Genomic DNA, 23235 nt, shown 5'->3' on the forward strand with positions numbered 1-23235 from the left:
AGAGGTCCAGGGTGACCCCGTGCTCACTGTACCAGTTGTTCTTACTGGGGCCCTCATTCCCAGGAAATGCTACCTGTACTACCATGCAGAGTGGGCTATTTTTAGTACTGGGCCTGCTTGGGGAAACTGGAGAACTTGAACACTTGCCAACAAGGAAGTTGAAGAGGGGAAGGCTTAAGAGAGAAAGATGAGATGCTTTATCTTTTCCTCCTGTGATTTTATTTGGCACCTAGTCATCCACTTGGCAAAGTCTAGAAGATAACAAAAAGATAAAATGCTGGGTAGTAAGAGATCTTGGGTGAAGGGAAGATAGCTGGGAGTGGGAAGGAACGTGGAACATTTTTATGTGTAGAGGAGGAGAAGCTATGGAATTAAGTAACTTAAACATGGAGAAAGAGAGTTAAGGACAAAGAGGTTGTTTCTGGAGAAGTTAGTCAAGACCTGAAGTGAAAATCTTTATTATTATTATTATTATTATTATTTATTTTTGTTTTGTTTTTCTTTTCTGAAGTGAAAATCTTGAAGGGTTTTGGAAGAGTGGCTAAAAAAAATCAGATATGGGGCAGCCCGGGTGGCTCAGAGGTTTAGCACCGCTTTCATCCCAGGGCATGATCCTGGAGACCTGTGATCAAGTCCCTTGTCAGGCTCCCTGCATGGAGCCTGCTTCTCCCTCTGCCTGTGTCTGTGCTTCTCTCTCTCTCTGTGTCTCTCGTGAATAAATAAATAAAATCTTTTAAAAAAATCAGATTTGACTTAAAATAACTTTCCAGCTACATTAATTTAGGCAGACTACTTAAACCTCTGTGAGCCTCAGGTTTTTATTCATAACATGTGGGTTTTACATACCTACCTCATAGGGTTATGAGACTTAAATGGGCCAAATGTATGTAAAACACTCAGCATGGTAGCCTAGAACATAAGAAGCACTTATAAAGAGTGGCTGTTATTATTACTTTGTTTTAATTTCTATGTTCTGAATAGAGTTACTCTAGTGTTCATAAAGAGGTGAAAAATAATAATAAACTATATAACAAGGGGGACATTTGAGCTCTTGTCCTCATGTACATACACTCACATGCAGGGAAACAAATTACAGATGTCTTCTTGGCAGCATAATCCATCCGTAATGAAGCAATGCTCAGGAGAGTTATTATATTACATCACTCAGACACTGTCCACCTCTCTTTTGTAGTTGTTTAGCAAAGAGGAAAAACCTTCTTAACTATCATGAACATGGGTTAAGTATAGTGTCAGTTTGAGGGCAAACCAAAGTAAATCAATGTATCTCCTTTAGAGAGTAGTTGCTAAGTAAATATAATAATTCCAGTGGCCAAATTAAATAAAAGGTAGGTAAATGCACTAATATTAAGATAATCAAAGAGTGATAAAAAGCAATTTAGTGCACAGGGCTCAAGTTGATATTTAGCAAAGATTATTAATTGAACCTCAAAATAATAAAATAAAATATAATAAAATATAAAATCAATATTAGAAATATATTTATGTGTTCTAAGCAAAAGTAAGATAACTCAACAGAAGATATTCTTGCACTGGCCAGGACTTGAGACTATATGACTCCTAAGATCTAACTCTCAGAAAAAAGCATTACTATCATCATTCCTTTGCACGAAAAACACAGTGAATGTTTTCTCTTTTAATCTTACCTTCTCTTCAATTTGATTCTCTTCAGTTTTGCAAGTAACACCAAAAGACTTACCAAACAGTATTTCATAGTCTGTATAACAAACATCAGCTCCATTCTTCAGGATAACAAGTTATTTTGGCTTTTAGAGAATTTTATAAAATTTTATAATTTATGTTTAAAAAATTACCAGCAACTTTCATTTACATTTCTTTCTTATTTTTAGTTCTACAAGTTCCTACACACACACACACACACACACACACACACACACAATCCTTTCCAGTGCAATCTAGAAAGAGATAAATGTGTAAAAAATTTTCCCCTATTTTTTCCCTCTCCTTGCAACAATACCCTATGGACTGTATCCAAAATTTAAAGGTAACAGAAATAAGCTATAATTCTTTTTCCATTTGTTTGAGGGAAGATTCTGAGTGACCTGGGATTCCCTCCATCATTTTAGGTTCTGGAACTGGGAGATAGATGGGGGGGAGGGATATATATATATATATGAAATCACAGACAGAAGGACTCTAAAGGTGGCCATTGCAAGACAAGTCTCCAAGGAAGGAGACTCTGAGACAGAGATCTGTGTGTACAAAATTTACTGGACTGCTCTTGGGACTGACACTTCCAGGGAAAGCTGAAGGCTGATGGCTATCAGCAGGCAAAATTCCTAGCATCCAGGAGAATAAGACCTTTAGTTGCAGAGGGAGAATCTAAGCAGTATGGCACTGAATCAGACGTTATGGAGGACAGATGTCATTATCCTTGGGTAAAGTGCTAGCTATGAATGTGAGGTGGACTGATAGTTGAGATAACATTTGATTGCTGTCCCCTCCCCCACATGCATTATCTATACCCTGTACTTGTCTGCCATTCTATCTGCTATTATCTTGGCAGAGGGATAAAACAGCAGAATACAGAGAACACAAAGATCAATTCTTTGCTTTTGAGTTTCAAAAGGTTTGGCCTTGGCAAAGACAAAATATTTGGAAGAAAGAGAGCTGTGTAAGAAGAGAAGGTTTGTCAACCTCTCCCAGACCAGATAAAGGTTCTGGGGGCTTTGGCAAGAAGAAAAGCAGGAAGGAAAATAGAGACTTTGGAGGATTGTGGATTCCTAGGGTGGCACTCAGGAGCTGAGAGCACAAGAATGAAGAAGACAACACTCTCTTCGCCCTTAAGGGATTTGCAGACTAGCAGGGAAAATACATTCAGCAAATAAATGCAATAAATCAAATGAACTATTATGAAAGAACATACAGGAAAGGAATGTAACCAGGCCTACACATCTGGGAATGACTTGCTAAAAAAAAAGATGTTTAGTCGGGAACTGGCAGCATAAATAGATACTGTCTAAATAGAGACTAGATAGAAAAAGTGTTTTAAGGAATAGGAAGACATGGAAAATTGTGAAGGAAGAGGATGTGGCATGTTTTAGAAGTCAAGAGACGTCCAAGAGGATTACTGGAATGCAGAAAGAAGAGGAACAGTAGGAAAGGTAGGTAGACTCATTGGGAATTTAGTGTTGTAATCAATCGGGAAGGTATGGTGGTCAGAACTCTGGAGAAGCCCTGGGAATGTATGATATCAAATGGATTGGATATGTATTTAGGAGGAAGCGTTGATGAGACTTGGTGATTGATTGCTGTGAGAATGAGAAAGAGCTTGTGGCAAATATGAAAGATCTAGTAGGATTACCAGAAAATATTGAGGACCTAGTTCAGGATGATGACCAAGAACTTTATAGGAGCACAAATTCTCTGGGATTATAGTATATATAACAGCTATGTATTCATACATGCCTATAAATCAGGTTATTTCAGAAGACCTCTCTGCGATTGGTCTTCCCACTCCTATGTAGTTATTTTTTATGCAGTTTCATAGACCTGGAAAGAAAAACTACCACTTTGAGTTTACTTAGAAACTCCACCCGTGGGCAGTGATTTCCTAGAGGGAACTGACTTGCTAATGGGAGGTGGAAATAGGAGGATAGAGGGAAGGGAAGGTGTGTGGGGGGGTGTCCTAAGGAGGTTTACTTTTCTGACAGCTTAAGGTTACACTTTTACACTTTCTGGTGAGCTTCACTTATTGATTGATTCATTCAGACTCTTATATTAAGTACCTATTCTGTTAAAGGCACAGTCCCTAGAAGGCCTTGTGAAATATCTAAGGATGAATAACAATTAGAGGGCATGTCCTCCCTTAGCAGCTCTTTCAAGGCTGCCTCAGAATCACTAGCCCTAAAGAATCACCCCAACCTTAGTGTTGGATTGAAAATATGCAACTCCTCAAATTAGGTTGAAACTCATTCAATATGCCTTCCTTCCATCATTTGGGAGATTCTCCACATGTGAATCTTCCTGCTTTTCATGGAGATAAACACTATTTCAGCTATTTCAACTCTCTTCTGCTTAAAGTCCTCAAACAGTACTATTTTGAAGCTCCTTTTTACATTTCTGTTCTTTAACCTCATAATGGTAATGCCATTAGGTAACATGACCATCTCCCATTCTGTCCTACCCATGTAGGTCTTCATGAGTGTATCTCAAGCAAGAACACCTTTGTTGTTTCAGACCTTCAGAACTCTTGACTAACAGCTCCTCCTGCCTTTTTCAGCAAGCCTATAGACAGTCTTTAAAGCATGTGCTCGTAGGTTTGGAGATTACTTGTTCTTCTTCTCTAACCTTGCCTTCCCTCAATGGCACAACCTCTGGTTCCTCTTGTTCCATTCCCTACTCTTCCCTACTTCCTCCAGTTTTTCCTTTTTCTCCTTTGCTCTTCTTATGAGAAAATTATTAAGGGAAGCAGAGATCTGTAGTGATGAGAACTGGGCAGGAGTTCTCTTTCCAGCTCTCCATTGGAAATACTTTAGGCCAGAGACTATTGAGATATGGATAATTCTATTAAAATAATAAAATATTGCTATTAGTTATGCTTGGCCATTTGCTACATATATAACTTCAGGTGAGTTATCTCTCTAAGGCCTCAGTTTCTTGTATGTATAACGAAACTAGTATGTGATTGATGAGTAGAAGGGAATTTATTAGCTGGAAGTGCCCAGATCCGTTTCCAATGCCCAGTAAAGGGCCATGGTAGTTTTGTATTATTTTCTTATTTTCTTAAAGATCCATCCTTCCCCAAATCATATAAACTTCAAGCCCCATCAAACTTATCTCTGCCTCTACTGATAGAGTTTTGTAAGAATGAAATAAGCAATATAGGTGAAGCATTTAGCACACAACCTTGGAACTATTGCTATCCCATTATCATTATTAAAACTACTATTGTATTATTTGTCCAGAAAAGGTTGTAAAAAACTTCATCAGAATTGAAAATCAACACCAAAACTAACGTAACATTGTATGTCAACTTTACTCAAATGACAACAAATTTTAAAAATTTAGAAGTCAAACTTTAAAAGCTATAGAGTAGAGAACATGAGTGGGAAATATCAGAGAGGGTAACAGAACATGAGAGACTCCTAACTCTGGGAAATGAACAAGGAGTGGTGGAAGGGGAGGTGGGCGGGGGGATGGGGTGACTGGATGATGGGTGCTGAGGGGGGCACTTGATGGGATGAGCACTGAGTGTTATGCTATATGTTGGCAAATCAAACTCCAATAAAAAAATAGTGAAAAAAAGCTATAAAAATGAATGAAAAACATATTTTTCCAGCTTTTCTAGGGCTTTCCTATAATATATAGTAACAATATTTTTCAAACATTTTCAAATTTATTTTTAATTATAAGGGTAGTGTATAATTGTTATAAAAATCAAAACAAGAGGGACGCCTGGGTGGCTCAGCAGTTGAGCATCTGCTTTCTACACGGGGCATGATCCTAGAGTCCTGGGATCAGGTCCCACATGGGGCTCCCTGCATGGAGCCTGCCTCTTTCTCTCTGTGTCTCTCATGAATAAATAAATAAAATATTTTTTAAAAAATCAAAACAAGGGACGCCTGGGTGGCTCAGTGGTTGAGCATCTGTCTTTGGCTCAGGGTGTGCTGGGATCCGGGATCGAGTCCCACATCGGGCTTCTTGCAGGGGGTCTTCTTCCCCCTCGGCCTTGTCTCTGCCTTTCTCTTTCTCTCTGTGTTTCTCATGAATAAATAAATAAAATCTAAAAAAATAAATAAATAAAACAAATAAAAATATTGGGTTAAAAATAAAAACCTCTTCTCTTTTTCTCCCCTACCTGTTCATTGCTCCTCCCTCCTTAGAAATATTCTCCTCCCAGTGTAACCATGAATTAAGACTTTGGTGTACATTTTCCAAGTCTTAAAATGTACTTTACCATTGAATGTAAAATTTTTATATCACAAACAATATAAAAGTTGTTTTTTAATTTCCCCCTCTATTGAAACTGATAGAGAAGAGCAATACCAAATAGGTAACTAAAGAGAACACACACACACACACACATCCCTAGCAGTTTCCACAAATCAAAACATTCAGAATTCAAGGAAACCAGGACTGTCTTCTCACAGATTATGTCAATTCATGAAAGAACACTATACTAAGTTATATGAGGGATCATTTGCTAAAGACAATGCACATATTACCTCAGTGTCAACTCTTGCTGAAGACCAGTGCTGGAGCCTTGTTCTACACAGGTCAGGATGTGAAAAGGAATGGAAAGCAGCCCCAGATAAGGGAAGGCAGATGGTACCAGCTTCCTGTCTCTTTTATCTTTCTGCTTCTTAGTTGCAAATATTATGTATTAAGCTCCTGTACTGAGGAAAACATAAAAATTAGGGTTGCTTCTTTTTAAAAAATTCCAGAGTATGTCAAGCTGAGAGAGAGAGACTGATGTATAAGCTATTAGAAAATTCCTTAGAGGGGTGCCTGAATTGTTCAGTTAAGCATCTGACTCCTCTTTTGGGCTCCGGTCATGATCTCAGGGTCGTGAGACTGAGCCCTGCGCTGGCTCTGCATGAAGTATGCATCTTGCTTAAGATTCTCCCTCTCCCTCTCCCTCTGCCTATTACCCTCCCCTTCTCTCTAACAACAACAAAAAATTCCTTAGAATATGTGTACATACACTATAAAAATGTGTATTATGGACATTATAAAGACTTCAAAAATTTTTAAGGTACTTTTTTGTTACCATTATGAATATTACCTTGGAATTATTTCCAGTGTTTGATGTAACATTTAGCCTGAAAAACACTTTCACCAGAGAAAGAGTTAAATGGAGTACACATTTAATTTAAACGAGAGATGGGAAAAATCCCTAAATATTATTTATTCATGACCTGTGTGTCACACTCTTCCAAAAAATAATTATTTTTCAGAGAAAACATAGATTGATTGTTCTTATAGTTTAATTCTTAAGGACCTTCATAAATACTTTTAAAATGAACACCTTTAATGAACTTTCTTTCATTAAACCTATTAAGTGCAATTTAAAATTAAAGAATGGCTATGGTTCATAGTCAATCATTAACAGGATTTACATAGAATTTTGCATATGTCTATGTATTCATAAAATGTATTTATAGCTTACTATAATAAATGTGAATAAATGAAGCTACAATTACACATTACTTTTTCTAATTTATTAATTTGATTTGTTTTATTCGTTTACTATTACCCTTATGAATAAACCAGTTTAAATATTAAATTGTAAGGGAAATATATGTCAGGTCAGTTAACAAGGAACCTAAATTTAAAAATGTATAACGTAAAGAGAAACATAACTGTTTTTATAAAAGAGTTATGACAACTTTTAACATGCAAGGAAAGCTTTCACTTGAGTAATTAAAATTCCAGACCATCTTAACACACATACAAATTTCCATGGTAAAATCATGGCTGGCTTGTTTTCCTTTTGAATATATTGTAGCACAAAATCTATTTTTTTCTTGTGCAGTTATATGATTAGTAGATTTCTCTCTCTCTCTTATACACATGCACACATACACACATACATACCTTTTACTAGTTATTTCTTTTTCTGCCAGTTTGGTTTGTACCCACAAACCATAGCTAAAGTGGAACTTCCAAGTCCAAGTCCAACCAGTACTAGAATTTGATTGCAAGCAATGAAAACAGATCTTGCTTAATTAAACAGAAAAGAAGTTTGTTGGAAGAATACAGGTTAGCTCACGGAATCAAAGGGAAAGCCTCCAGGAAAGGCAGATGTAGAGCAGTTCCAGAGATCTAGGTAAAAAGGATCAATGGACAGTGACTTCAGAAAGCTCGGGGAGTGAATTTGGACTCTGTCTCAGCATCATTGTGCTCAGGATCCAGATTCCCAGAATTAGAGTTCACAAGCCACACCCTGACTAGGGCAGTCTGAATCTCCTCACTGAAATTATCATGAAGAAGGCAGGGAGTTGGGAAGACAGATCTCCAGAGGTAAATCGAGGTGCTAACCAAAAACAGGAAAAGACTCTGGGAATTGAAAGCAGTACATGTTCTTAGATTCTAAAATATAGCATACCATAAATACCATATCATTTATTTGTAATTTCTGTATATGACTTTGATCATTAACAGTTTAAACATTCATATGGGAGGATATTGTAGCCAGCAAGACTTTTATTAAGAATAAAGAATAAGAGGAGTACCTGGGTGGCTCAGCCAGTTAAGCATCTGACTCAGTTTCAGCTCAGGTCATGATCTCAGGGTCATATCAAACTCCACATGGTCAGGCTCTGCACTCAGGGGGGCTTCTGCTGGATATTTTCTCTCCCTCTCTCTCTCTCTCTGCCTCTCTCCCTGCTCACATGCTCTCTTTTTTAAAAATAAATAAATAAAGCTTAAAATCAATCGATCAATCTTTACAAAAGAATAATACATAAGAAAAACAAGGACATTTCTTATTTATCCTATCTTCCTCGTCCATCCATTTGTTACTACTAAGCTTTCAATGGAATAATCAAACCTTAAAGGAAAATTTTCTTTGCACTTGAATAAGTATAGGCAACAAGCCAGGAGACCTTAATCACATTCCCAGTTGTTTCTCTAATATGCTAGGAGATCTTGGCTAATTGAACCTTTTTCAGGGCTTAGTTTCTTTATTTGTAAAATGCAGGTGTTAGAATATAATGAACTTCAGCTATTGCATTTATTTCTGTGGTTATAGGACAGCAGGCAGACCTCTTTGCTATTGGTTTCTGCCACCCTTTCCCAGGGTCAGGCCACTTGACAGAGGACCCATGGGCCTGAGCTTACATTCCTGGAGGTGACTAGTGGTGGGAGAATGCCCAGCACCTGCTGAGGAGTTGGGATGGGTGTATTCATCCAAGTACTCATTCAACCAATCCTTTGCCAGGCGTACGATGTGCCAAGCATTAGGGGATGAAGGTAAGAGCCATACTCTCAAGAAAGTCAGAGATTCTGGTTCATAGTAATTCCTAAGTAAGAGACAAGAGCTCGTGAATTTGAAGAAACCTGAAGGAAAGAAAGAGTCATATATGGATAAACCTAACCTCTAGTGCTAACTGTAGTGATTGAGTATTCATAAGGGTTTATGGGAGCAAGGAAGAAAGCACCCTCTTCAGTACAGGAGAAGACAGAGAGCCAGAGATGGTTCTGAGGGCACTTGAAAAATAGGAGTTTGGTTCATTCATTCAACAGTTATTGAGTATCTTTGTGAAGACAGTGTGTTGGGCAATGGAAAATGGCTATGAAATGAAAGGTAGTCTAGAGAGGGAGGGGAAGAGGGAGGAGAAGAAAGAAAAGATGTTTTAGAAAAATAAAGAAGCAGCACACTACAGTGTTATCACTACATAAAAACAGAATAAGATTAATGATTAACACTTAATGCTTGCTCTTTGCTAGGCACAATTTTAATTGCTTTCCATGTACTAATTTATTTTTGAGACAGGTACTATTATTATTCCTGTTTTACAGTTAAGATAATGATAGTTTAAGTGAACTGCCCAGGGAAATGCAGCAAAAATGAGCCAGGTTTGGGATTTGAACCCAGATGAGTCAGGCTCCAGTGTCTGGGCATTTAACCACTACACTATACCATCTCTTTGCACATCTATAACAGCTGAATAATCATCCAGTATAAATTTAGTAGGGTTGGTCTATTTTAGACCAATTCAAAATACAGAGCTAGTTTAAAAGAATAAATTAGTACCCACAGCTATAAATATTCTTCTTAAAATTACACTATCGTTTCCTTTATATAGCTTCTTTTTTTTTAACCTTGGGCTAAACCTCCCGCAAATTCAGCCTTTATGACAGATTCTTTGGCCAGGAATTAATACTTAACTAGAACAGGGGAAAAATCTGATCCATTTGGGTTTTCCTAGGTTAGAACAAGAAAACTTCTTTTGAAAATTGAAAAGTGTGGTTATTTTGTTAGTATGAAGGATAGGCTTTCTGGCTCATAATAATTCCTAAGTGAGAAATGTGAAGAAAATTTGAGGAAATTTGAATTTGAAAAAAAACCTGATGGACAGTAAATCAGTGTATTCTTATAAGACAATCTGGTCACATTCCTCCCTCCCCCTCAGATTTAAGTAGTAACATTATTGTAAAGGGTCATGAAACTTCTTATTCAATTGCAGGGATCTTTGTTTTCTTAGTACCACTCATGTTTATAACTATGAATAACTGGAAATACATAACCATGCAACTAATTTTGTTTTTGTTGTTGTTGTGTCTTAATTGGTAACTGAAAGAATTTAGGAACTAAAATCATTAAAAAATAAACAACATGACACACCCAATCTCATAATAGAGATTCACAGCACAAACATGTTGAAGGATAAATGGCTGTTTTTTTATGTATATATTGTTATTAACTTGCTGGAGTATAAGGTCTCCAAGATGGGGACAGTGATTAACATTCCTCTATAGCCTCTAGTACAACTTACTACATGGTAGGACTTCCGTAAATATACGTTAATGAGATATTTGATCAACTAGATACAATACCAGGTAACTCAAGCTAAAAACTTTCATTAGAGAGCATTATTTAAACAGCCTGTCAGTCTACATTGAATAAAATGGGTGACTTCAAAGTTTATTTACATTAACTGTTTACATGCAAATATATCTGATTAAATGCATCAGCAAAGTCAGATTTAAATCAAACAATTGTCTTAACTGTAAAAACAATGTTGACACATATGGGCTATGTATTCTATTTTATTTATGTATTTTTTTTCTCAGTACATCCAGTACATTCCTATATCTCAGTTGTGAGAGAAAAGCCCATTAAATGCTGTGTAATGTTAAATGTGTATTATATCTATGTACCTACAGCTTCACAAATATTGTATTATTATTTTTTCCACAAATGCATTTTGATAGATTTCTATGTCATTGTAATACTGTATTTTTAATAAATAATTTGAAGTCAGAAATAAGTTGCTTCCAGCTAATGTAAGAACGTAACAACAAAATATCTCTTCTCTGATAAGTAAGCCACACTTTCAATATGCCATTAACCTCCACTTCTTGTCTTTTTTGGGGACCTTCTCCTGGGTTTTAGGGAGTTGTATGAATGTGGCTGATGAATGTGGCTGATGAAGAAGTTAGGTTTTGCCAATTATACAACGCTTAACAACTTCAAATTTTCTCTGGCACCTGGAATTAAAATAGAAACTCTTAATAGTATTTTCTTTCTTTCTCTTTAAGATTTTATTTATTTATTCATGAGAGACACAGAGAGAGTGGCAGAGACATAGGCAGAGGGAGAAGCAGGCTCCCATGGGGGGCTTGATGTAGGACTTGATCCCAGGACCCCAGGATCACACCCTAAGTCAAAGGCAGACAGACGCTCAAACACTAAGCCACCCAGGTGTCCCCGAATAGTATTTTCATACCTATTTCATACCCCTTCTATACTAATAGTTTTCTAAACTCACCGTCCACAAGTGACAAACACCCTTGCCTTGATAGAGTGGCTTGGAACTTTGCCAAGCTATGAATACCTATGGTAGACAATAACTTTGGGTGGATTTTGTCTGGTAAACAGATTTCAAATGCAAAGTTTATGTCACAATTCCCTTTGAAGTTTTGTAACATTATAAAACAGAAACTCATATATGGAAAGACAATTGTCTTTTTCTCTGTCTAGCTCCAACTATTCCATTTGAATCCAGTAAAAGATCCACAAAGGCTAAGCATGTTGAGCCGTGTTTTACTAAGAACTTGACTTAATAGATACTAAGCTCACAGTCAAGCAGCACCAGTCTTGGACAAAGGCAGTGATCACACCGGGCTTTGTGGTTGATTGGGGCTCAAGGCTTGGTACGTTCTCTTCAACCCAACTAGTTCTGCTGAGAGAAGGACAATGATTCGCATTTCCAAATCAATCAAAGACATTTTGAGTGATGGCAATTTGCTAAGTTTAAGTCACAAGTTACTACAAGGCTATAAATTAGGCCCTGCCACACCAATCAAGGTGGCACCATGCTAGTATTTTTCAAATTTACTGCAATGAAATACTGTCAAAATTTTAGTACTCATGTGTGTTTGGATAAAGGTATACAGTAAAGAAGTGATTTAATATACACCTTAAGCTTACACAATGTTTTATATGTCAATTATATCTCAGTTCAAAACAAACTTTAAAATTCAAAAATTCGAAACAGAAGTGACCTCACAAATGAACAGAATTCTGTAAGAAATGATTAAAATTAGATTCATCGCCTTAAAAAATACCTACATCCAGACTCTAATAATAATAATAAATTAGAAAAATTAAAGTATTTCAGTTGTGAGAGTAAAATAAAAAGAACAATATATAAAGTTAAAGTAAACACACACTTTATAATTTTGTTAGGAAACATTTTATACAAAACCCACCAACATTTTAAATTAGCAAAATGGTTTCTTTTTAAATTACCAAGAACTTATTTAATATTAGAAATAATATTCTTGAGTCATACTTCAAATATATTTCAGAACTTTGTTTTTGTGTTATGAAGTTTGAAAAATAAAAATAATTGACACATCTCTATTGAAGAAAGAAGAACATGAATATTATGTTTCAATAGTTAGGTGTCTTGACTTATGCTGCTTTGCATCTCCAGTCCCGATATCATTTTAGAACCCCAGAACCAAACAGCCAACTGCTTCTCCAGGGCTCCATTTGGATTTCACATGGGAATCTCAAATTCAGCATGTTACAGCTGAACTCTTTGTGTCTTCACCCTGTACACCTGCTCACTGTGTCTCTGGGGCAGCTTCTCCAGGTAAATGGCACCACCAGCTGCTCAAGCCAGAAAACAGGACTAGTTTCAAATATATTCATCTGCCCTGAAGTCCACTCAGTTCCTAAGCCCTGTCACTTGTACTTGACGAATAGCTCATGCATCCATCCTCCTCCCCCTCTCCCTCCTCCCCCTGCTCCTCCTCCCCCTGCTCCCATCCTTACCATCTGGCCTCAGCAACCCTCTCCTGCCTTATTCCCCTCCACTCCTTCCACCTATTCTCAGGTCACACTGAGCCATTCTTAGTTCTCCCAGTATGCAATTTTCTTTTGTTCAGGACTTTCTTTGCCCTAGCAAAGAATGTTGTTCCCTAGCTTGGAGCACCTCCACACACTTGTTCACTTTGCTGCTGCCCACTCCTTCAAGTCTCAACATAGATATTACTGTTTTCAGGAAGCCTCTTTTGGCATCTCACATTCACTTGTATATCTTCTAGAACAACCTCACACATGGTAGGCCCTCAATAAATATGCTCTAGATATTTGATCAACTAGGTACCACACTGGGTAGTTCAGACTAAAAAATGTCATTTCCCCTCTGTTCTTCCTTTGTTCTCTCATATCTCCCCCATTATTGTGCATTTGTTTTAAAGGTCTATTGACTTATCTGTTCTCACTGGATTGTTAGCAAGGACCTCTTAATTACCTATCAAAGACCATGGCACCTACTACTAGGTGCCATAAATATGAACAAATTAACATATACTCCATCAGAATCTCTGAATCTATTCCCCTCCCCCACATTCTTGCAAAGACTTTCTTTCCTCAGCTTAGTTTTTTAAAGATTTTATTTATTTATTCATGAGACACACACACACACACACACACACACAGAGGCAGAGACACAGGCAGAAGGAGAAGCAGGCTCCATGCAGGGAGCCCAACGTGGGACTTGATCCAGGATCTCCAGGATCTCGCCCTGGAAGGTGGTGCTAAACCACTGAGCCACCTGGGCTGCCCCCTCTTTCCTCAGTTTAAAGCTTTGAGAGAATTTCCCATGAATTAATAATCCTGATTTCACTTAGTTTTATGATTTAACCTTCTCAAATTTCTTTACCCTACCAGGATGACTTTTTATTTTGTTTTATTTATATTTTTAAGATTTATTTATATATTTGAAAGAGAGAGAGTGTGTGTGAGTAGAGGGAGGGGCAGAGGGAGAGATAAACTTAAGCAGACTTCCAACTGAATGTAGAGCTCAATCTCATGACCCTGAGATCACCACCAGAGCCAAAACCAAGAGTTGGAGACTTAACTGACTTTACCTACCCAGGCACCCAGTGATTCTTAATTTAAATTCAAGGCTCTTCTGTGGGACTAGGAGCCACACTCTGTTGCATATCTTTAGTGAATCTGCAGTTAGATATTCAGTCTTTTTCATCATAAATTTAATTAAGGAACATATCAGATAGCCCTAGGGTCTGTGTCATTCCTGGAGAATGTGCCTCCATGTTGCTTCCCCATAGGGAGGTTGTACTCAGACCTGGTCCTTTGCTGCCACTTGGCTCCTCTTCTACAACTTCTCAGCTACATCTGCAGCTCTGGACTTCTGGTCTCTTTCCTGATACTGTGTAGTTGGCTTGAACTTGGCTTCTTGTCTATGCCCTTGCCTCCTGGCCCAGAGCTGAGATGCATGTCTGGTCCTAATTCTTACATGCTTGGGGCCGCGTGTGCAATTGCCATTATTATTGCCTGCGGTGAGTGCTCTCACTTTGTGGAGTGACTTCGCATCAACTGACCCATCTGATCCTCATAGCAGTCAAGGAAGGGAAGGCTCATTTCAAAGCCTTTTCTATTTGTAATGGTGTTGCAAATTTAATAACTGTTTTTCTCATAACTGATTTACTATTTCTCACCTACTCCATAGTATGTTTTAAATTTATAGAGTTACTATAAATGAATTTCTGGTAGTTTAATCAGTCTTTTTTGGACATGCCAGTCCCTTTGGGGCAAATGCTAATTATATGAGATTTTCTCTTCTTCCCCTTACTCTAAGATACTGTCATGACATCATGTGAAGGGGTGGTGGTGGGAAGAAGAGTAGTGAGAAGGAGCATTGGATTCAGATGGTGACCTCAGTGGGCCCTCACTGGCCTCTACAGTTGAGTGCCTGGTCTGGTCTCTGAAATTGTGAGTGCTGATTGCTCACAGTCCCTTGTGCCCTATGGGTCATTGGATGGGCCTGGCACTTGATAACTTCCACAGCTAAAGTCAATATGGAGCTAAAAATATTTGGAAAATTGCAGTGTTTTGATAAAGACTGGATTTCAGGATTATTTGCTTGCTGCAAACTCAAAACTCCTGCTTTGGATATTAAAAGCTGATTATTAAAACCCTCTTTATTTTTGCATTCTAGCTATAATATAATCCTAATGCCTTAGGTAGAATGAGCAAAGGTCACACATTAAGAAATGCAAAGGAGAAAAACTCATTAATATATATCAAAATGTTCCCATCACAGTATTGATTCAGAGAAAACTATTAACTAGAGCAAAATTCCACTAATTTGGATTGCATGGTGAGGTCACTCTGAATTAGCAAAATGTTTAAGTTATAGACTATTATTAAAGAAATGTAATATCAAAGTATGTAGAAAGAAAATAGTATTAAAAATAAGAAAGGGACAACTATTATTAAACATTTGGAAAGGCTGAGCTGGATTATTTTTGTGTGTACATATATTACACATGTCAATATATGTAGATATGCATATGTTTTATACATACATGTAGTATATATACTAAGTTCTATAAATATATGAGTCAATTTATCTTTTTTTTCTTTTAGAGAAAGAGAGAGCATGTGTGAATGTGGGGGCATAGGGAGAGGGTGAGAGAGAATTATTTTTAAATTATTTTTTACTTATTATTTAGAAAGAGAATGAGCATGAGTGAGGGGGAAGGGTTAGAGAGAGAATCTTAAGCAGGCTGCATGCTGAGTGCCAAGCCCAATATAGGCCTCAATCTCATGTTCCCAAGATCATGACCTGAGCTGAAATCAAGAGTTGATGCTTAACTGAATGAGCCACCCTGGTGCCCCAAGCCAATTTATCTTAATGATTGATTTTACAGAGAAGGAAACAACACAGAAAGATTGAGTTGCCTGATAGTTGGTAAGTTGTTTTACTAGATTTTCCTGGCTTTAGAATCCCAATGGATAACTTTCATAAACCTATTCTTAAAAGATGAATTCTATGAAGATACCTTTAACCAATATGTGAAAAAATGTAATTAATATATTTTGTATAGAAATGACAAGCCTTGAAAATGTTTTGTTCTTCTAATATATTATGGTGACACATGATAGTTACACTTCTGGTAAGCATAGTATAATGTATAGAGAAGTCGAATCTTATGTTGTACATCTGAAACTAATGTAACATTGTGTGTCAACTATAGCATAAATTAAGAATTTGATTTTTTTTCTAGTACTAAATTAAAATTTTTTGATGATTTTAATCTTAACAAACACTTCATAAATTTTACAATGAAAATTCTAGGGACGCCCAAGTGGCTCAGCAGTTGAGCATCTGGCCTTTGGCTCGGGACATGATCCTGGTCCAGGGATCGAGTCCTGCATCCGGCTCCCTGTAGGGAGCCTGCTTCTCTCTCTGCCTGTGTCTCTGCCTCTCTCTCTGTGTCTCTCATGAATAAATAAAATCTCTAAAAAAAAGAAAATTCCAGTGACTGATTTACCTAGCTTTCAGAAAGTCCACATTAAAGAGATTTACTTTAATGAATTTTTAATGTATAATTTTCACAGAACTAAACAAAATCTTTCTTTATGACACTTGATATTTCATTCACTTTCTCTAGCTACTTTATAGTTACAAGATATAAACATATTTAGTCAATTCATTCAAAATTTAGAAAAAAACAGTCAAAGATCACAGACACTTAACATCATTTAACCAAATAGCTACTTGGACTCTTTGAATTGGCACAATATAGAAAAATTCAAAATTTCAGACTCTAGATTTAATAGCAAGATATAAAAAATAAAATATTTTTGTAAATTACTTACTTGAAATAAAAGATGAACTGTTCAGTATAGTCAGAAATCATAAAGTAAAAGTGACTTTTGGAAATTGGAAGGCAGCTATGCTCACCAGCATGCCACCAATACTGACTTTTGAAAATCAGAACCACGAAAAATCAAAATTTCACAACAAACTATAAGAAAAATAATTTAAAAATTTTGAAATAGACAAAACAGCAGTAAAAGAATGATTTAAAAATATTTTATTAAACTTAGTGCCCAGATTTTGGTTTCTAATACCATTCTCTAATGGAAGAGACCAGGGTTCCTTGGAGAAATGGTTGATTCTAGAATGAGGGCAGGAAGCATACGTGATGAACCTGGGTATCTTCCCAGAAAGTAGGGGAACACTTAAAAAACCACACTCACACACACTTGAAATGATGGGGTATGCCAAAGGAACACAGGAGGCAATTGAAAGAGCTCCTAATGGTCAAACCTGGAACAGTTTGAGCAAGAAAAGAAAGTCCTATAGGATTGTATCCAAAATATAAAATAAATATCCATGAACCATAACAATTATAAATAAATGATTGAGTACATAAATAAATAATAAATTAAGGAGAAGAGAAAATCGCCCATGCAGAAAAATTCAAAATAATTTATGTACTATTCCACCTACAGGAGATGGAGCATAATTCCGTACTTCAAGAACATGGGCTTCAAATAGAGCTGTCCTTCCAAAGGCAACTATATGGAAAGAGGAGACGAGTACCTCTATATCAGAGAAGCCTGACAAATACTACCTCAGCCAGGTGATCAAGGTTAACACCAACAGTGATAAATAATCTGTATAGTATGTGCCTTTGATATAATAGGATTAAAATGACACTTTATCTGTGTGATCTTCCTCTCCAAAGTCCTTAATCCCAGATCAATCATGAGAGAGACATCAAACAAATCCCAAGGGGGACATGCTGCAAAATAATGTACCAAAACTCCTCAAAACTGTAAAGGTCATCAAAAACAAGGAAACTCTGAGAAATTGTCATAGCCAAGAGGAACTTAAGGAGATATGACAACTATGCAGTATAGCATCCTGGATGAGATTCTAGAACAGGAAAAGAACATCAAGTAAAAACTAAAAGCATCTAAGTAAAGTATGGATATTAGTTAATAATAGTTTATCCATATTTTTTTATTAATTACAATAATCAAATCCTCTTAATTTAAGATATTAATAATGGGGGATTAAAGAGTGCATTTACCATTATGATAACGGAATAATGTATAGAATTGTTGAATCACTATACATATACTGAAGCTAATATAACAGTGTATGTTAATATACTGGAATTAAAAAATACTTGATAAATAAAAAAGATAATGATAGGGGAAACTGAGTGTGAACTCTGTGTACAATCTTTACATTTTCCTGTAAATCAAACTATTCTTTATAAAACAAGCTCCACATAGAGGCTATATTAGCACAGTTCTGTACTAATAGTCAGGAAACACAGAAGACTGAAAAACATGTTAAATTATACTACAGGATTCACTACTAAAATCTAGGCTGTAGAAAAGACCACAGGACAAATGTCCCAGTTTCTTCAACAAATAAATTGTGGGAGGAAAATAGAGACAGCTGAAGTTTAAATTGAATGAAGAGACACAACTAGTCACAATATGTGGACCTTATTTGAAAATGGACTGATACAAACTGCAAAAAATGATAATATGTAAAAATGGTTGGAATATTGAACACACACTGAATATTTGATGATCCTAGGGAATTGCTGTTAATTTTGAGTGTGATTCTGCTATTGTGGTTATTTTTTCAATATCCTTATCTTTAGAGATACATATTGAAATATTTAAGGATTGAATTATATAATCTCTGATGTTCATACCAAAATAATATGGGATACAGGAGGATTCGGTGGGGGTAGAGATGAAGCAATATTGATCATGAATTTTTAACTGTTGAAGCTAGGTTAGGCATAAGGGAATTCCTTATTTTATCCTATATGCTTATACACATATTTAAATTTTTCCACAATAAAAAGTTAAACTAAATAAAAACTACAAAGTGAAATAAATACCTAATAAGCCTTATTGTATAGTACTTTATTTCTAAATAGTAAAGTGTTTTCCACCTACACATCACCAATACTTAAAATAGCAGCTTCGAGATAGAAAGTGACATTTAAGCTGTGTCTACAGGAAGCCAAAAACCTACTGGTTGATTTGATTAATTCAGACAAAGAGCTAGTCAGTTTAGAAGAGGGAAAAAAAATCAAACTGTTCATTTTGTTGAGTTTACTGAATAACGCCTTGTATAGTGCTATGTACATAATAAGTGATTAATATTTGCTGGTCAATAAATCAGTGAATTTAACATTTGCTCTGGCACTTTAATGAAGACACAATGTGGCTGTGAACAGCAATTGCAAGAGAACAAAGGTAAAAGTCTAGCTCTAGGCAAAACTATAGAGAAGGCAACATTTATTTTCCAAATATTCATGTGCAAAGATCATCACTGCAAACACACAGCCTAACTTCATAAGAACAAGAACCAGCTTATGAAACTATTAGATTTTTTTGATAAATTCTACCAAAAGTTGTTACAAAATATATTTGTGTAAATTGGTATTTCAGTGAATTATATACTATACACATTTATTTAAGTCGTATTGTGGTGTATTATGTTACCTTACTTTGTGAATCAGACAAAAATAGGTAACATTATCTCTGTTTTTCAGGTAGAGGATAGGCTCTGGGAGGCCTCCTAGCATTGTCAGTGCCAGAAGCAGAGGAATGGAGACTGGAACCCAGGTGTCCTGGCACCAAGTCCAGTGCTCATTGTAACACTTAACTGTCTCTTGAGGGGAAATACAAAATATACTCTTGTTGCTTCTACTTGGATTTTGTGGGAAAGAAAATTGGCATGCATAAATATCTGTAGTTTAGAAACACAAATAACCTTCTCTTTTGCCAATCTCTATTTAAATAGTGTCAGGAAACTGTACTTCTTTTTAATGACTGTATATTATAAATAGTCAATATTCTGGGCAATGTAATGCTCCATTAATATTACATTCTGTTTGTTCAGTGATGCACAGCTGAAATCCAGAAATTAAGCTCTCTAAGGATGGTAAACACTCTTCTCAACATTAAATCCTTTGATGTTGAAAATGTGTATTAAAATATATTAAAATATTATATAATAACTTTATAATATCAATTAACACAAAGCTCATCATTCTAATGCATTATTGGGCAAATGGCTTTATTCTTACACAGGATCTTCCTGTAGGAGGACTTCTGTTCCTCCTCAGTAGATTTAGTCCATTTATTTATCACGGCTTCATTTTCCTGCCTATTTTACGTGCAAAGAAAACCATTCATAATAGCTTATGTTTCTTACCTCCAGTCAGTGACCATTTCCATTCAATTTATTTTAAACAATGTCTTGGAATCAGTCCATCCCTTGCCTTTGCGTATATTCTATATCTTTTTCCAACTTTCCTAAATGACTCACTTTTTGCCTTTGTTTTTAATTAGAGGTTCCTCTTATGGCTTCTTCCTGAGTATCCCCTTTGGAGCTAGACAGATATTGTTTTGCACAGCAGAGTGTCCAGCTGAGAACAAAAATACAGACATGCATTTGTTGAAACAATGTTTAAGTGGGTTTAATCAGAATGCAGTTTAACAGTTCAAATATGTCCATATTTCGAGGACCACAGAAGAACTTAACATATGTTCTCTGTTTCAGCAATATGAACAAACCAAATTGTCAAACACTGAATCCGTAGATGAATGTACTTCCAAAATCATTTCCCTGATCCACTGTAAACAGCTTGATCACACTGGAGAATGTGACCCATGGAGTTGCTGAAGTGTATTTTCCTGCTTTACCTCATGCAGAATACTCAAACTAAGAGTTTTCTGAAATGTCACTTCACAAACAAACTGAAGAAACTGGAGGAGATAAACTAGGATTTCTGGCTGTGAACAGCAATTGCAAGATTGCAATGGAAATAAGTCCTGTTGGGCAATGGCAGAGTGGCAGCGTCTGTACCTGGGAAAACCCTACAAAACTCATGTGAGGGTCAAAGACCAGGACTTGGTGCTGAGCTTCAGAAAATTAATTGATCTTCCTAGAGCACTCACACCAGGGAATTAGGTTACCATCTGCATATGTCATCAAGTGGCTCACTTCCCTGCTTTGTCAAGTATGTTAGTTTTTTATTGTTGCAGTAACAAATTGCCACAAACTTAGTGGATTAAAGCAACACAAATTTATTATCTTGCAGTTCTGTAGGTCAGAAGTCCAATAAGGGTCTCACTTGATTAACATTAATGTGTCAGTGGGAGGCTAGCACAGCAGGTGGAGTCTCTCTCACAAGTATCGCTGACTCTTTTGTCATCACATCTCTTTCTCTGACCACCGTTGGAAAAGAGTCTCTGCTTTTAAAGATTGGGGTGATTAGATGGGGCTCATCTGGATATTCTAGGGCAATTTCCCCATCTCAAGGTCTGTATTCTTAATCATATCTGCGAAGTACTTTTGGTCAAGTAATGTAACATATTCACAGATTTGGGGAAATAAGAAGTAGATTTCTTTGGAGGCCATTATCCTGTCTACCACACCAAATGAAGAGTAGAATGATAAGAGATTTTTCTGGCCTCCACCTTTCAACTTATCCTTATCTTAACCAACTGACTGAATCTGGGCCTACAACCATACAACCCAACATGTTTTAACCCTACACTCTTCTTATTGCTTAGTTTTAGCTCATCAGGCTTAAAAACCATACCATCTACAATTTTCCCCCTTCTTCTCAACAATATCTAGGATGTGGAAAATTCATAAGAAATAAATTGCTTACAAATAAAGTTATAAGAAATAAAAAATTTATAAGAAATAAATCTCTTAATTGAAAAAATATGTTAATTAATTCTCAGTAATAATCTTGCATTTATACATCAGTTTTCTTCTGGGGTGAGGCAGCCAAAATTTTTTCCAAAATTAAACATACTCATTAAAACAGTGCCATGAGATGGTCATAATATATTTAACAATGGCAGCCAATTGGGATTCTTTGAAAAATAAAACTGAATAGATGGGCTTCTTCAGAGGAGGACCTTCAGAGAATTCCCACCTTCAATCTGTGCCCTAGGTAGCTCAGGAAGACAAATTATTGTATTCTGTTCTTAGGCCCCAATGAATAAACCTTATTTGTCTATTAAAAATTACAGTATTTTATTTTTAATGAACTGTACTAGGGGAGCCTGGCTGGCTCAGTAAGAAGAACATTCGACTCTTGATCCCACAGTAGTGAGTTCAAGCCCCATGTTGGGCGTAAAGATTACTAAAAAATTTAATAAAAATGTTAAAGAAATAAAATGGTTAAGAAAAAATTTCAGCTTAAAAATACTATGCTAATACAAGTTTTGAAGTGGAGGGTATATATCTTTGCTACAATTTTATTGGTGAATGGAATTAAGTTTTTTTTTACATTATATAAACTGAAGATAAAATTGAATTTACCTTGGTGCGCCAGGGTGGCTCAGTGCGTTAAGGGTTGGACTTTTGATTTTGCTCATGTCATGATCTTGGGGTCTTGAGAATGAGCCTCATGTGGGACTCCACACTGGGTATGGTACCTGCTTAAGCACCTCTCTCTCCCTCTCCTCTCTCTCTGCCCCTTCTTCCACCCAGGCCCTTCTTGCACTCTCTCTCTCTCTCTTAAAAAATTTTAACTTACCTTAAAGATATTTAAGCTTAAACTTCAAGTCACTTAATTTTGTGTTAGTAGTGTTTTATAATATTTTTCTAAAGAGGGTTACAAAAATTACATAGGTTTAAGACCCCATAAAACTTGGGGCCACCACTGAATGGAGTTTCCTGTTTGAATTGCATAAGTGTTTAATAATCATAATATTTCTTTTTCTTTTAAAAAAAGATTTTATTTATTTATTCATGAGAGCACAGAGAGAGTCAAAGACATAGGCAGAGGAAGAGGGATTCCGATGTGGGACTTGATCCCAGGATCCTGGGATCATGACCTGAGCCAAAGGCAGACACACTCAACCACTGAGCCACCAGGTGTCCCTCATAATATTTCTTTAAAATAAATATATTTGGTCATATTATTTTGCTATTTTCTACAGCTTAGATGTGATAGACTATTTTATTTGTTCACAATTTTTTATTCCTCTCCATCTTTACCATATTTCCTTTTAATGCAACATATTTCCTCACTGTACTGACTTTGGACTTGCTTGGCCAATGGAATGTGAGCAGATGAGAAGAAGTACACTATATCCCAGCAGAAAATTACAATGTCCTTGTGTAATTTGGCTTTGCCCCTTAATTTCTGCTCTCTACTATGAGTATTATCAGAGTCCCAGAATGAGAAGACATG

At 36.3% G+C, this 23235-nt stretch overlaps 1 long non-coding RNA gene across 1 annotated transcript; it reads left to right on the forward strand.

Moving 5' to 3' along the window:
* The first annotated feature begins 2717 nt into the window (after nucleotides 1-2717).
* Nucleotides 2718-22841, forward strand: LOC111098327. Its single transcript, XR_005367941.1, has 3 exons — nucleotides 2718-3143; nucleotides 17489-17619; nucleotides 20580-22841. It is a non-coding gene; the product is annotated as an uncharacterized LOC111098327 (long non-coding RNA).
* The last annotated feature ends 394 nt before the right edge of the window (nucleotides 22842-23235 follow it).

Source organism: Canis lupus, chromosome 12 (genome assembly GCF_011100685.1).
Source record: "Canis lupus familiaris isolate Mischka breed German Shepherd chromosome 12, alternate assembly UU_Cfam_GSD_1.0, whole genome shotgun sequence".
In the NCBI taxonomy this organism is placed as follows: domain Eukaryota; kingdom Metazoa; phylum Chordata; class Mammalia; order Carnivora; family Canidae; genus Canis; species Canis lupus.